This window comes from Erpetoichthys calabaricus, chromosome 3 (assembly GCF_900747795.2).
Source record: "Erpetoichthys calabaricus chromosome 3, fErpCal1.3, whole genome shotgun sequence".
NCBI classification, from domain to species: Eukaryota; Metazoa; Chordata; class Cladistia; order Polypteriformes; family Polypteridae; genus Erpetoichthys; species Erpetoichthys calabaricus.
The window spans coordinates 121058823-121073108 of record NC_041396.2 but is presented as its reverse complement, the minus strand read 5'-3'; positions in this window follow the sequence as shown (position 1 = coordinate 121073108).

Sequence of the window (14286 nt, the reverse complement as noted above, 5' to 3'; positions counted from 1 at the left end):
CTTACCTCCTACCTGAACTCAACCGTGCAGTCTTCCTTTTTTCAACTTTCACCATTTGATCCTTGGCTTCACTCTCCTCCTGTTCTTGATCTCCAACATTATCCCACAGACCACCATCCTATGTTGCCTAACTACACTTTTCCTTGCCATCACTTTGTAGTCTTCAATCTCCTTCACAGTGATCCTCCTGCATAGGATATAATCTACCTGTGTGCATCCTCCTCCACTCTTGTACGTCACCCTATGTTCCTCCCTCTTCTTAAAATACATATTCACCACAGCAAAATCGACTGTCATCTGACCCTTTTCATTCCTCTCCTTGACACCATACCTACTCATCACCTTCTCATCCCTTCTCTTCCCTTCACCGTCATGTCCACTGAAATCTGTTCCAATCTCCACTGTCTGTCCCTTGAGTACACTGTCCATCACTTCATCTAACTCACTCTAGAAATCTTCTATCTCATCCATCGCACGCCCAACTTGTGGGGCATATATACTAACAGCATTCATCATCTCACCTTCAATTTCCATCTTCATAATCATCACTCTGTCTTGACACTCTTTTCATCTCAAACACTCTTGACATACTGTTCCTTCAAAACAACCTCTACCCCATTTCTCCTTCCATCCATACCATGATAGAACAATTTGAATCCACCTCCGATCCACCTGGCCTTACTCCCCTTCCATTTAGTCTTTAGCACGCACAATATATCGATCTTTCTTCTCTCCATCACATCAGCTAACTCTCTCCCCTTACCAGTCATACTGCCAACCTTCAAAGTTCCTACCCTCAGCTCCAGTCTCTTTTCCTTCCTCCTCTCCTTCTGCCTCCAGACACACCTCTCTCCTTTTCTTCTCCTTCTTTGGCTAACAGTAGCCCAATTTCCACCAACCCCTGATGTTGGTTAACAGTACTGGTTGTGGCTGTTGTTAACCCGCACCTCAACTGATCTGGTAAGGAAATCTGTATTTTTGTCCACATATTGATCTGGCAAATTTTTCACCAGATGCCCTTCCTGATGTATGTCTCCTCATTTATCCGTGCATGGAACTGACATAAAGAAACACATTGGTTTGTGCATCCCCTGTGGCTGGGTTGTTGCTCATCCTTGATTTATGGTTCTTTTTAAAACTTGGGCTTCCAGTTTATACCTCTGAGAGCTATACCTGAGATTAACTTGGTCTGTGATTGATCATCTTATCAGAAAACCAAAGAATCTGCGTTTAACAGAGGGGCCCCATCTAGCAAACTGAGACATTTTAGCTTTCATTAAAAAGTTTCTTTCCCTAGCTTTTAAGCCAGGATCTGTGTTTTAGCAATATCATAATAATGGATAATGTCAGTCTGTATTACACCACCCATGTCTGGCAGTTCTGAGACACTTTTCCTGTAACGATTTGCTAATCCACCCCTATAATGTCCAGTACTTTCAGCATTTCTGATTTAATCTTGCCTACTCACAATGTTGACACTACAGGACTTTTTAATTATCATAGCAACCTAAGCCACTGAGATAGATCAGGTCCCTAGATAGATAGATAGATAGATAGATAGATAGATAGATAGATAGACAGACAGACAGACAGACAGACAGACAGACACTTTATCAATCCCAAGGGGAAATTCACATACTCCAACAGCAGCATACTGATACAAAAAATCAATATTAAATTAAAGATTGTTTTTACCTGCATTACTATCAGACAATAACTATGTATAATGTTAATGTTTACCCCCCGGGTGGAATTGAAGAGTTGCATAGTTTGGAGGATGAACGATCTTCTCAGTCTGTCAGTGGAGCAGGAGAGTGACAGCAGTCTGTCGCTGAAGCTGCTCTTCCATCTGGAGATGACACTGTTTAGTGGACGCAGTGGATTCTCCATAATTAATAGGAGCCTGCTTAGCGCCCGTCGCTCTGCCACAGATGTCAAACTGTCCAGCTCCATGCCAACAATAGAGCCTGCATTCCTCACCAGTTTGTCCAGGCGTGAGGCATCTTTCTTCTTAATGCTGCCTCCCTAGCATACCACCGCTTAGAAGAGGGCGCTCGCCACAACCGTTTGATAGAACATCTCCAGCATCTTATTGCAGATGTTGAAGGACACCAGCCTTCTTTCTTACACAGAGCATCAGTATTGGCAGTCCAGTCTAATTTATCATCCAGCTGCACTCCCAGGTATTTATAGGTCTGCACACAGTCACCTCTGATGATCACGGGGTCCATGAGGGGTCTGGGCCTCCTGAAGTCCACCACCAGCTCCTTGGTTTTGCTGGTGTTCAGGTATTGGTGGTTTGAGTCGCACCATTTAACAAAGTCATTGATTAGGTCCCTATACTCCTCCTCCTGCCCACTCCTGATGCAGCCCACGATAGCAGTGTCATCAGCGAACTTTTGCACGTGGCAGGACTCCGAGTTGTATTGGAAGTCCGATGTATATAGGCTGAACAGGACCGGAGAAAGTACAGTCCCTTGTGGCGCTCCTGTGTTGCTGACCACAATGTCAGATGTGCAGTTCCCAAGACGCATATACTGAGGTCTGTCTTTAAGATAGTCCACGATCCATGCCACCAGGTATGAATCTACTCCCATCTCTGTCAGCTTGTCCCTAAGGAACAGAGGTTGGATTGTGTTGAAGGCGCTAGAGAAGTCAAGAAACATAATTCTTTCAGCACCACTGCCTCTGTCCAAGTGGGAGAGGGATCAGTGTAGCATATAGATGATGGCATCCTCCGCTCCCACCTTCTCCTGATATGCAAACTGCAGTGAGTCGAGGGCGTGTTGAACCTGTGACTTCAGGTGGTGAAGCAGCAGCCTCTCCATGGTCTTCATCTCATGTGATGTCAGAGCAACAGGCCGGAAGTCATTCAGCTCACTAGGACGTGATACCTTTGGGACTGGGGTGATGCAAGATGTTTTGCAAAGCCTCGGGACTCTCCCCTGTTCCAGGCTCAGGTTGAAGATGCGCTGTAGAGGACCCCCCAGCTCTGATGCACAGACCTTCAGCAGTCGTGGCGATACTCCATCTGGACCCTTTGCTTTGCTGGCACGAAGTCTCCTCAGCTCTCTGCTCATCTGCGCTGTTGTAATATGAGTGGTAATTAACAGGTCAAGGAGATCCTTAAAGTGCACCTTTTACCTCTCAATGATATCCTCAGTTAAGATTAATGTTTCACTATTCTTTTTGGGCAACAGTTCACCTATCCTTTCTGAGTCATAACATACGTTTTCAGCCTCATTACAAAAAAACCCTAACAACACACAGACCTTTAATTCAGCCACTACTGCAGCTGCCACCTTTTGGTCCTGCGTGTACCTCTCAGTCATATCCGTAGACCCTCCTGCTAGCACTTAACAAGCAGAATCAACCTTTTGGCTACAGCTCCTTAACTTTGCCTCCACTACTGAGATCTTAAGCAAGCTCCAACATTCCCCAATTCCCAGTAGGACTACAAAATCAGTAGATGGTATCTCCCAAGCACCGAATCCAAGATCACTTTAAAGGCTGTGAAAGATTGAGGTCTCCGTGACCCCTTGAACCCTCAGACACCAGGTAAAAGTCCAAATAATGGTTTATTAATTATAATTATAATAATAATTGTGCACAAAGCACCCTCCTCTCCACAATACTCAATAATAATAATAATAACAATAATCCTCCACACTCCCAGACGCGTTGCCACCCTTCCACCCAGCTCAGCTCAGTGTCTGGGATTTCCCATCGTCCTTTTATACACCCTGACCCGGAGGTGCTCCTGTCCAATCCGTCCACAGTTCCTTATCCCTTCCGGGTGAGGGTAAACAGTCCTTTTCTTCAACCCGGGAGCACATCGTATCTTCCTGTCACGTGACCATGACGTACTCCCGGGTTATAGGGCACATAAGAGCCTCCGAGTCCCCCTACAGCGACTCCTGGTGGCCCCCAAGGTATCCAGCAGGGCTGCGTATAAAAACTACATAGTCCATGAGGCCCTGCTGGAACTCGGGGAACGTTCACGTTGTTGGGAGAGCTCCTCCTGGCGGCCTGGGGGTGAGAACCAGAATCGAAAGCCGGCAATCCACCACAATTCCCCCCCCTTAGCGAAGCCAACTGGGGCGAAGCGACCAGCCCCGCGAGGGACGTCCTCCTCCAGGAGAACGCGGTATCTGGACTGTGGTTCCGTTGTCTAGATCCCTCAGCGAACCTTGGGTGAACGGTGTATCTGCTATCCCACCGCTCCCCTGTCCTCCGGGGACAACTACGCCACACGTGACCCGGTTGCCGGCAGTTGTAGCACCGCCGATGTCCTCCTGGTTGTCCCCCTCTGCGAGACCAGAAACATCTCGGGAACTCCGTCAATGTTTGCTCCACCCTTTCCTCCGCCAAGGAGGGTTTTACGGCCAGTTTGCTGCTCTCAGCCCTTCTCTCTGTCTTGTCAGGAGACCCGTGTTTCAGTTTGTGGGTCTCCTGCTTATTCTGGGGCTTGTGCACAGCGTGAGGCTCTCTATGGAGAAGAGAGAGCCTCTTTGCTGTTTGCACGCCCGTTGTTTTACGCATTATAGGAGGCGGCGTCATTAGTACCACCTCGCCCTGGGTAACAGCACTTTTCAGCTGCCCCGGTTTGATCGGCACTTCCTTCGCCCCTCCAGTAACGAGCGACAACTCCCTCATCACGTGGGTCGGGGTCTCGAGGTCCGTATCGCTCCGGGAAGCCGTCCCATACCGCTGTCCCGGTTCGATCGGACCTTCACCCGACCACTCAGTCACCATTCCACAATCTATTGTCGGGTTCACAGTGCTTTGACACCCGCTACTAATTAAACACGGTGCCGGATCACACTGTGTTCCTTTATGCTGTACGGCACAGATTTTATTTCCCTGAACCACCCTTTTAATCTGGGGTATATCCACAGTTTGGGTCTCTCTATTAGTAAAAGAGAGCCCTTTTTCTGTCTGAACACCCTTTGATTTTTTATTAGAAGGAGGCGGCATCTTCAGCACCTTATCGCCCCGAGAGACAGTACCTTCCAACTGCTCCGGTTTGATTGGCGCTTCCTCCGCCCCTTCTGTCCTTATCCCACACTCTCGTGTAGGGCTCGCAGTGGTTTGGCACCCGCTACTTATCAAATGCGGGCCCATTTCACACTGCGTCCCTATTTCATTATATACGGTACCGGCATTTCCTACTTGTACCGCCAAATCATATAACACGGGACGCTCTCTACCAAACCGCCGTAGGTATTCATCCAGCTTTTTTAACGGCGCTTCAGCTGCTGCTCCCAACTCTCCAACAATCTTCTGTATTGTTGCCACAATCTGTAAGAAACTGTGCATGGGCTGAAGCAACTTCTCCAGCTCGTGCACCTCAAAAAAGTTATTTAATTCAGCCGGAGGCAGGCATAAGCCATCACTAGCCAAACCTCCCGGCTGGGAGCCAATGAGCACGCCCGCTGTCGGCACGTGCTCTGACGGGCTTCGCGGAGGCTTCTGGGATTTGGAGTTTTTTTCATCTGAGGACCGGGTTGCCTTTTTCGGCGGACTGCGGTCTGTCTTTTTTAATTTGTTGGCAGACCGATCAGCCATTTCTCGGTCCTCCTTACCTTCTTGTGGGGTGAGCAGTGCTTCGATCGCCTCCCACATTCCCTTCTGGAAGTCCAAGTCCGTCTCTTCAGAGACGAAGGCACAAACAGCGGGACGCGGACCTCCTCGTTCCCAGAACACACCAGGGTCGATCACGTGTTCCTCGCCGACTGTCGACATGCGGAAGTTGCCTTTACTGCTCATTGGCTCGAACAGGAGCGTGTCACTATCTTCGGGAATATCCCCGCTTTCCCGCGGAGCCTCCAAGTGATCTTTTCCAAGGTACATGCACGGGACAAAGTGAGTTATTTCAAATGGATTATTTGTTAAATTCCCGGCACGTACCTTAGAGCGATCGTCTGTACATGGAGGTTTCTCCCGAGTTGAGCAGCTGTTCCGTAGCTCCTCCCGGGCGTCAGCCATTACGAGCGTGGCTCTCCCGCTGGCGATGTCGCTCTGCTTGTCCTTCTTCTTCCCCATATCAGACGTGGTGAAGGTAGGTTCAGGCGATGTTACTGCGTGTCACGACGTCGTCTTCTCAGGGTTCTGTCCACAGTAAAATTTATTTAAATTCAGGTCCTCTGCCAAATCCGACGGCCAGAGAATCCTGCCGAGACTACGCCAACTGTGAAAGATTGAGGTCTCCGTGACCCCTTGAACCCTCAGACTAGACGTCAGACACCAGGTAAAAGTCCAAATAATGGTTTATTAATTATAATTATAATTATAATAATAATTGTGCACAAAGCACCCTCCTCTCCACAATACTCAATAATAATAATAATAACAATAATCCTCCACACTCCCAGACGCGTTGCCACCCTTCCACCCAGCTCAGCTCAGTGTCTGGGATTTCCCATCGTCCTTTTATACACCCTGACCCGGAGGTGCTCCTGTCCAATCCATCCACAGTTCCTTATCCCTTCCGGGTGAGGGTAAACAGTCCTTTTCTTCAACCCGGGAGCACATCGTATCTTCCTGTCACGTGACCATGACGTACTCCCGGGTTATAGGGCACATAAGAGCCTCCGAGTCCCCCTACAGCGACTCCTGGTGGCCCCCAAGGTATCCAGCAGGGCTGCGTATAAAAACTACATAGTCCATGAGGCCCTGCTGGAACTCGGGGAACGTTCACGCTGTTGGGAGAGCTCCTCCTGGCGGCCTGGGGGTGAGAACTGGAATCGAAAGCCGGCAATCCACCACAAGGCTTAATGCTCTATTAGTTATGTGGTGCATATCCACATACAGTTAAATATTTCCCCTCTACAACTTGAAAATGCTTTTGAGAACATCCTGTTGTCTGCTGGAATAAATAGCAACTGTACAGAACCCATTTGTAGGCTTGTGAGTATCCCCACACCTGCCTGCAGTTTCTCCCATGGGACAATTTCAGAGTATAATAAAGACCACCTTTGATTGACAATTTTGATTGCAGAGTTAATGCTGTTCTTAGAGACAAGTCCAACTACTGTATATATATCTGATAATATTCAAGCTGTTCTGGCTGTTCCCCCACAAGAAAAGTAACATTCTATGTCCCAAAAGCTAGATTCTGTACCCAGGTTTTTTGGATGATTGATATCTGTCATTTGGCAGGTTTATTGGATGTTCTCAATCATTTTCATTTTAAGTCTGCTGTAGAATTGCTCTGGAAGCTGCTTTCACTCCCTGTGGCTGTCATCTCTTGAGACACATGGCTGGGATGCAAACAAAGGATGTTGGGAATGCAAGCAGCAAGTAATGGAGAACTTAATTTCACCAGCAGCTGATCTTGAAATTAACTTGTGATTTATTGGTTTATTGCATAACAATGAGTGCCTCTTTGTCAAGTTTTCCTGCACACTTGTGACCACATTTTCCATCTCCCAGAGTTAATCCAGGTCACACCGGTATTTGTCTGTGTTTAGGAATCACTCAGTGTATTACTTCTCCTACCAATGGCTATCCTTCTTGAAGCAACATGGCTGGGCCATGAATTATGAAGGTTGGGATTATAAATGGCAAGTTAAATCTAAAACTCTAAGTGTCTCACTTTTGCTGTGCACGCACTGCCAGTTACAATCACTGCTCTGTTTTAAATAACCCTAGTTTTATAATAACATGTTTTTCTCTAAATTCAAGTTAACCATTTCTTTTCAGCTTTTGCAACCTGACAGTGGAAATTGCTGTGGAGACATATGGAGCTCGAAGGTAATTAAACATGGGAAAAATTTCAAATTGAAGAATTTCAACTTTTTGTAAAGTATACAGTATTTGTAAAGTGCTATTAGGGCATCTCTCCACAACTAGGATTATGACAATTGTTACATCAAAATAGGGGAAAGTATTATTAAAATAGAGCAATCACTTTAAGATTGAAATTACATTGTTTCAAGTGGTAGGCGTTACAGGTGTGAAATTTTCTTTAATAAATCCTTGCATATAGATTGTCCAATAACTTGTTGGAGGACTGTTTCATACTCTAACAGCAGCATTTATTGACTCTACCTGCTTCTGACTGTAACTTTGCTTTGGGTGACTCCAGTATTCCTGTCATTCAAATAAACCTTTTAACCAACTGAAATATTGTTTTATTTATGGGACAGATGAGATGCATAAGGTCATGACAACCTCCTGCCTTTGACAGAACCTCTAAACGAAACAGAGACCAGTAGCAGGCTAACTGGTTTTTTGAAGGATGAAGTGCATCTATCTATCTATCTATCTATCTATCTATCTATCTATCTATCTATCTATCTATCTATCTATCTATCTATCTATCTATCTATCTATCTATCTATCTATCTATCTATCTATCTATCTATCTATCTATCATTTTACTTTCAGATATACTTTTCTGCATTTTTAACAAAATTTCTATTTCTATTTCATCATGATCTAAGGTTATAATGTTTAGGAATCTTTGGCAGTGCCAATATGCATGAGATTACTATGATAATTACCTTCCAATTACAAATCAGATAAAGATGCATTTTTACATAGGAATCATAAGTCACCACAAAGCACAATGCATTCTAGACAAGGTGAGAACTAAACTCACGATCAACATGCATTAGAACAGTTTAAAGTTGCCAGTCCATATGCTGTAATAGCATGTATTTAGACTGGTTGAGAAGAACTGACTAGGGGAAACCCAAAAGAACATTTTAATAATACAATATAGAAATATCCTGATGGATAATGAACTTAGGTTAGTCACTGTGAAGCAACAGCATTACTACCACTACCATCACTTCATTGTAATTTTTTTGGACATCTTATAATCAAGACCTCATATAGCAGGTGTAGATGTATTATGTTTTAAACTGATTTCTTCTGTGTCATTTGCAGGTTCCACAAACCAAATCTTCTTCTCTGGCCAATAGTATTTATGATCATTCCAGGTGTTTTCTCTTATTATTGGTTTATGAAGATAGGCCCTGAAAATGTAACTCGGGCCTTGCCAGAAAATGAAAAAGATGAAGAGATTTCTTAACTGCATGCTACTGTCACTTGTTAATTTTTAAATGCCTATTTTAAGGGTTGCTTAATTGTAAAATCTATTAATTTGACCTAATACTGGTATCTCTTACTTGCACATGGGGTGGAGTTGTTGGTTACGTGTTTCCTGCATGTGCCACTGACATACCATATTTAGTTGTGACAAAATGTATTTAGCATAATAAAATGTTTACATCTCTAGCAATAACACTGTAGGGTGCCTTTCATCAAAAAGTGAATATCTTTTGTCCAGCCCTCAACAATATATCTAGTTACTTCATTAAAGAAGAGGGGGAAGGAATCATCTGACTGTTTTTCCAACAGAATGTGTCTTATATAGTAATATTTAGTCATAGTTAAAAATAATGAATAAAGTGTGTAGGATCATACTGTGAATATTCTATATGTGTGTGTAAAAAATGATAGATGCTTTGTTGGAAACTAAAGGAAATCTGTTACTCAACAATATGTATTAATAGTAGTAGAGGGATTAGAAAAACTAAAATGTTAGTTCACATTCAACGGTAAGCCCATATTGTCGTGTATATTTAAAAACCAGGCAGTGATTTATAATTTATTTACAACATATTTAAATATATATTACTATGAAAATGGTATGTGGATTTTGATGTTGATGTGTCACTTTCTTTGCAGCTTTTATCATACGGTATACCTACAAAACAATTATCTACTGAATAAAAAGTTAATGCACATTCAATCTTTTTATATTTTGTATGCATTTTTCTTGCAAAAGGAATACATTATATTCTTTGACTGCTCCAAAATCTTGATGTAGGTAAATGGGTTAAAATAGCAGTTTTCAACCTGTGGTATACATGCTGAAATTGTTTGCTTTTTAATACACAACTGCAATAAATGAACAGAGGCTTCAAATTTTATCTTTGGATTGTGATGAACATGCCTATATTTGTTTCATCCATTTTCTGACTGGCATATTTATTTCAGGCTTGCCAGGGGCCTAATATATACAGTACTGTGCAAAAGTTTTAGGCAGGTGTGAAAAAATGCTGTAGACAAAGAATGCTTTCAGAAATATAAATAATGATTATTTATTGTTCTCGATTTACAAAATGCAAAGTGAGCGGACAAAATAAAAATCTAAATCAAATCAATATTTGGTGTTACTACCTTTTGCCTTCAAACCAGCATCAATTCTTATAGGTACACTTGCACAAAGTCATGGATTTTGTAGGATTATAGTCAGGTGTATGATCAACCAATTATACCAAACAGGTGCTAATGATCATCAATGTCACACGTAGGTTGAAACACAGTCATTAACTGAAACAGAAACAGCTGTGTAGGAGGCTTAAAACTGGATGAGGAACAGCCAAACTCTGCTACCAAGGTGAGGTTGTGGAAGACAGTTTCATGTCATGGCAAGATTGAGCACAACAACAAAACACAAGGTAATTCTACTGCATCAGCAAGGTCTCTCCCAGACAAAGATTTCAAAGCAGACTGGGGTTTCAAGATGTGCTGTTCAAGCTCTTTTGAAGAAGCACAAAGAAACGGGCAACGTTGAGGATCATAGATGCAGTGGTTGGCCAAGGAAACTTAGTGCAGCAGATGAAAGACAAATCAAGCTTATTACCCTTCAAAATCGGAAGATGTCCAGCAGTGCCATCAGCTCAGAACTGGCAGAAACCAGTGGGACCCAGGTACACCCATCTACTGTCCGGAGAAGTCTGGCCAGAAGTGGTCTTCATGGAAGAGTTGCAGCCAAAAAGCCATACCTCCGATGTGGAAACAAGGCCAAGCGACTCAAGTATGCACGAAAACATACGAACTGGGGTGCAGAAAAATGGCAGCAGGTGCTCTGGACTGATGAGTCAAAATGTGAAATATTTGGCTGTAGCAGAAGGCAGTTTGTTCATCGAAGGGCTGGAGAGCGGTACAATAATGAATGTCTGCAGGCAACAGTGAAGCATGGTGGAGGTTCCTTGAACGTTTGGGGCTGCATTTCTGCAAATGGAGTTGGAGATTTGGTCAGGATTAATGATGTTCTCAATGCTGAGAAATACAGGCAGATACTTATCCATCATGCAATACCATCAGGGAGGCATATGATTGGCCCCAAATTTATTCTGCAGCAGGACAATGACCCCAAACATACAGCCAAAGTCATTAAGAACTATCTTCAGCGTAAAGAAGAACAAGAAGTCCTAGAAGTGATGGTATGGCCCCCACAGAGCCCTGATCTCAACATCAAGTGTGTCTGGGATTACATGAAGAGACAGAAGGATGTGAGGAAGCCTACATCCACAGAAGATCTGTGATTAGTTCTCCAAGGTGTTTGGAACAACCTACCAGCCAAGTTCCTTCAAAAACTGTGTGCAAGTGTACCTAGAAGAATTGATGCTGTTTTGAAGGCAAAGGGTGGTCACACCAAATATTGATTTAATTTAGATTTATCTTTTGTTCATTCACTGCATTTTGTTGATTGATGAAAATAAATGATTAACACTTCCATTTTTGAAAGCATTCTTTGTTTACAGCATTTTTTCACACCTGCCTACAACTTTTGCACAGTACTGTAAATGGTGCATACCCATGTTCACTTCGAGATGTACAAAAACTAACTTGGCATAAAGCTACGCACATTTTCACGGCAGCCTTGCACCATGTGTTTGCATGTTTCTGTTTGGTTTTGCAAGCAGGCGGCACCCAACGTCAAAGCAGTGCTACTATTTCTGTGTGGTCTTTTTTTTTTAGATTCACATCCATGATGTGGGATTTATCAAATACACCAAAATTAATTGCATATCGTTTACAAATCTAATTCTCTAGATTTTAATCATTCTGTAACAGTATAACAGTGCACGGAATGACCAATCTATTCCAAATACCATAGCTGCTTTATCATTGTTACCCTTAATGAACCACTCAGATTTTAACCTGTTTATTGTATTTGTGTGTGGTATCACAGTGGCACAGGTTGTGTCAAGAGAGCAAAGGATTACAACTTCTAGCGGGAGGCAGGAATAATCCCTGGATGGGGCACCAGCTCATTGCTACTACTGTGCCACCGTGCCCTCACATGTTTAATACATACTTTAATGCATTTCTTCATGTGCAATGATATAAGGTAAAAATAAGGTAAGTGAGCTGGAGCTATGCAGCAGAACATAATTATGATATTATAGAAACAACGGAAACCTGGCTAAATAACAAAGATGGGGATGAGTGTAAAATAAGTGATGAGTGAACAGAAAAGGAAGTGGGGTTGCTGTTTATGCCAAACAGAATTTACAGTCATATGAAAAAGTTTGGGAACCGCTCTTAATTCTTTGGAGTTTTGTTTATTATTGGCTGAGCTTTCAAAGTAGCAACTTCCTTTTAATATATGACATGCCTTAGGGAAACAGTAGTATTTCAGCAGTGACATTAAGTTTATTGGATTAACAAAAAATATGCAATATGCATCATAACAAAATTAGACAGGTGCATAAATTTGGGCAACCCAACAGAGGTATTACATCAATACTTAGTTCAGCCTCCTTTTGCAAATTTAAAATCCTCTAGACGCCTCCTATAGCCTATGATAAGTGTCTGGATTCTAGATGGAGGTATTTTTGACCATTCTTCCATGCAAAATCTCTCCAGTTCAGTTAAATTTGATGGCTGCCGAGCATGGACAGCCTGCTTCAAATCCATCCATCCATCCATCCATTTTCCAACCCGCTGAATCTGAACACAGGGTCACGGGGGTCTGCTGGAGCCAATCCCAGCCAACACAGGGCACAAGGCAGGAACCAATCCCGGGCAGGGTGCCAACCCACCGCAGGACACACACAAACACAATCACACACCAAGCACACACTAGGGCCAATTTAGAATCGCCAATCCACCTAACCTGCATGTCTTTGGACTGTGGGAGGAAACCGGAGTGCCCGGAGGAAACCCACGCAGACACGGGGAGAACATGCAAACTTCACGCAGGGAGGATCCGCTGCTTCAAATCATTCCATAGATTTTCGAGGATATTCAAGTCAGGGGACTGTGACGGCCATTCCAGAACATTGTACTTCTCCCTCTGCATGAATGCCTTTGTAGATTTCGAACTGTGTTTTGGGTCATAGTCTTGTTGGAATATCCAACCCCTGCATAACTTCAACTTTGTGACTGATGCTTGAACATTATCCTGAAGAATTTGTTGATATTGGGTTGAATTCATCCGACCCTCGACTTTAACAAGGGACCCAGTCCCTGAACTAGCCACACAGTCCCACAGCATGATGGAACCTCCACCAAATTTGACAGTAGGTAGCAGGTGTTTTTCTTGGAATGCGGTGTTCTTCTTCTGCCACGCAAAGCGCTTTTTGTTATGACCAAATAACTAAATGTTTGTCTCATCAGTTCAAAGCACTTTGCTCCAGAATGAATCTGGCTTGTGTAAATGAGCATTTGCATACAACAAGCGACTCTGTTTGTGACATGAGTGCAGAAAGGGCTTCTTTCTCATCACCCTGCCATACAGATGTTCTTTGTGCAAATTGAGCTGAATTGTAGAACGATGTACAGATACACCATCTGCAGCAAGATGTTCTTGCAGGTCTTTGGAGGTGATCTGTGGGTTGTCTGTAACCATTCTCACAATCCTACACATAGCCACTCCTGTATTTTTCTTGGCCTGCCAGACCTGGGTTTAACAGCAACTGTGCCTGTGGCCTTTCATTTCCTGATTACATTCCTTACAGTTGAAACTGACAGTTTAAACCACTGAAATAGCTTTTTGTAGCCTTCCCCTAAACCATGATACTGACCAAACTTTGTTTTCAGATCTTTTGAGAGTTGCTTTGGGGATCCCATGCTGTCACTCTTCAGAGTAGAGTCAAAAGGAAGCACAACTTGCAATTGACCACCTTAAATACCTTTTCTCATGATTGGACACACCTGTCTATGAAGTTCATGACTTAACAAGCTAAACCAACGAATTTGGTGTTACAAGTAACTAGTATTAAGCAGTTACATGCATTCAAATCAGCAAAATTACAAGGGTACCCAAATTTTTGCACAGCCAGTTTTTCACATTTGATTTAATTTCATACAACTAAATACTGCTTCACTAAAAATCTTTGTTCAGAAGACACCCCAGTACTCAGATGTTCCTAGGAAATGAAAGATATACCACTGTTATCTTTTTTGTTGAAAGTAAACTATTATGCAGGCCGAGAGGGGTTCCCAAACTTTTTCATATGACTGTAAATATAAGTCCTC